This window comes from Arachis ipaensis, chromosome B06, assembly GCF_000816755.2.
Source record: "Arachis ipaensis cultivar K30076 chromosome B06, Araip1.1, whole genome shotgun sequence".
NCBI classification, from domain to species: domain Eukaryota; kingdom Viridiplantae; phylum Streptophyta; class Magnoliopsida; order Fabales; family Fabaceae; genus Arachis; species Arachis ipaensis.
In genome coordinates this window covers 133009335-133011802 of record NC_029790.2, presented here as the reverse complement: position 1 = coordinate 133011802, position 2468 = coordinate 133009335, and the positions used below count along the sequence as shown (strand labels likewise).

The following is a 2468-nucleotide window of genomic DNA, read 5'->3' as shown; positions in this document are numbered from 1 at the left end:
ACACCTATAAATAATTATGAAATGTTTCCAAAAAAATTTAATTATGAACACACTATTTATTACCTATGAAAAAGAAAATAATGCATTTTGTTTCAGATAAGCTTCACATAAAGATGGGTGTTGGAGAAGATGGCGATTATGACAGCAGGGGATATAAATTATAATAGATTTTTAATTTATTGTAAGCATCGGTAACAAGCAATGAATAAATGAAACTGAGGATCAGAATTGAAGAAGTTGAACTTGTTGCTTATGGGACGCATGGGATCAGATGTGTAGAAAACTTTGAAATAACAAAACACAAGAATTTTGTTGTGAACGAGTGTCTTGATTCTTGAGAGCTTACGAACCACCTACATTTTTTAAAAAATGAATTCTCTCAAATTTTTAATTATTTTTTTGAAAAATTTGATTTTTTAATTTATACTTTTTAAATAGGATAAAAAAATATGTAAGAGAAACATATTCGGCTATGGACAACAATAACAAAATAGTAATAATAAAAAAAAACATATTGAGAATACATATGTTAATAATGTTAGATAAGTTTAATTAAGCAAACAAAAATTATATATATTTTTCATTGATTTTTCTCTCATTAACTTAACCAAGTTATTAGTGAAAATTTAACTAATATTACCTAACTTTTAAAATCGAACAATTGTTTTAAATAAAAAAGCAAATATATCTTTTTTTTTTAAATCAAACCTTAACATGTGTATTTGAACTTTGGACCACTTGATAACAAAACCCTAAAGATAAAGTCTCTACACTTTTTCTTTCTCTTATTTTATGGTATTTTCTGTTTTCACTTTCATTATAATGATTAAAATAATATGGGATGACCAATAGAAGATAAACCCCAACAATACAATTATTCCTTCCACATACATGATGCAAGCAAATTTCTCTTTCAGTTTCTGTATAAATACCCCTTCATATCCCTTCTTTCTCTTCATTACAACAACATCATATAAATCATTCTTCCATAGTAATGGAACAGTTTTTGGGTAGGGAGAAGAGAGGAAATAATTAAGGGTTAATTAATTACTTGTCCCTCATAAACACTTTCAAAAGCAATAGTGATGCTTTAGTTAATTATCAGGCTAATTAGTGTGATTATTCATCAAGTGATAGAGACTATTATGGTATTGAGTTTTCGTCTTCGCTAATTAACGGTAAAGGGTGGTGACAGAAGAGAGTGAGCACACATGGTATTTTCTTGTATGATGTTGTTTCATACTTGAAGCTATATGTGCTCACTCTCTTGCTGTCACCCCGTAACCATTTCTCACTATCTTTTTTCAATTTCTGCAATATACATATATATTATATTTTTTTTTTGTTATTTTTTGGATTTTATTATATTCTTTATGCTTTAACTAACCCTAGCTAGCAACTTATTAGGCTTAACTTATGAAGCTCACATCTCAGGTATGTCATCTTCTTTTTTATAATTTATTTATTTTTTTAATTTAAAAAATGAAATATTGTAGATATATACATATTTGTAACCATCTATATAAAATATACCTGATTTGATTTATTAATTTGGATGGTAATGGATTCAGTCAAAATTATACCATGGAATGAAGCTGGAATGTTGATGATTATTGATAAGGTTATCTGGAAAATACTAGCAATAATGATGAAGTGACCTTTTTTGGTTTCTAGTTTCCACTGTTAACAAACAGTTGTATATTCCATTTCATTAAAATGAATTTACCCCTAATTCTGTGTTCACACCCAGATTTAGGGTTTTCAGTTCAATAAAAGTAATTGATAAATTAGCATTTTTTATTTAAAAAAAAAAAGAAAGCATTTTTATTGTTGTCTAGTCCATATTAATAACTCATAGTATTCAGTGAAAAAAAAAAAACTTAATTGTAGTTTCATCTTTACATGGAAGTATGTAATTAATTAATCTTATCATAAAGGTTATTATCTAATTAATAATTATAATTTTGTTAGCTAACAAAAATCAATCTGATGTTAAAGAATGAAATTAGAAATTAGAATATATACAGAATTTTGGATTTAAAATAGTTTAATTTGCTGATTATTATCATATTTCATATCATTCTCAGGTAACGGTCTTGCTGATGAAATACATATATAGTCCCATATGAATTGATGAGTTGGTGATAGGAGCAAAGCTACTTCAATGAAATGGAAATTAATTAACAATAATATGTATCTTTCATTTCAAAAAACAAGAAAGAAGTATAGGGATGAAGGATGTTGAAAGGGTTATTATATACATATCTATCATCTTCTTCAATTTCTTGGATATATGTGTCTGTAACAACGTTGTTGTTGTCTCTTATCTGTCAAAATTTTATTGTCAGAATTTTAATTCTTGAGAGAAAAAGAAAAGGGTGCAGCTTCAGCTTAGTATATGTATATGTCATATTCCTCTCTAGGCTATAATTAATATATATTTGACCAGAAATTATATATATATTATT

General features: G+C 26.5%; 1 long non-coding RNA gene across 1 annotated transcript; it reads left to right on the top strand.

The window, feature by feature from the left end:
- Nucleotides 847-2466, top strand: LOC110263626. The gene is made up of 2 exons (XR_002349489.1): nucleotides 847-1434; nucleotides 2088-2466. It is a non-coding gene; the product is annotated as an uncharacterized LOC110263626 (long non-coding RNA).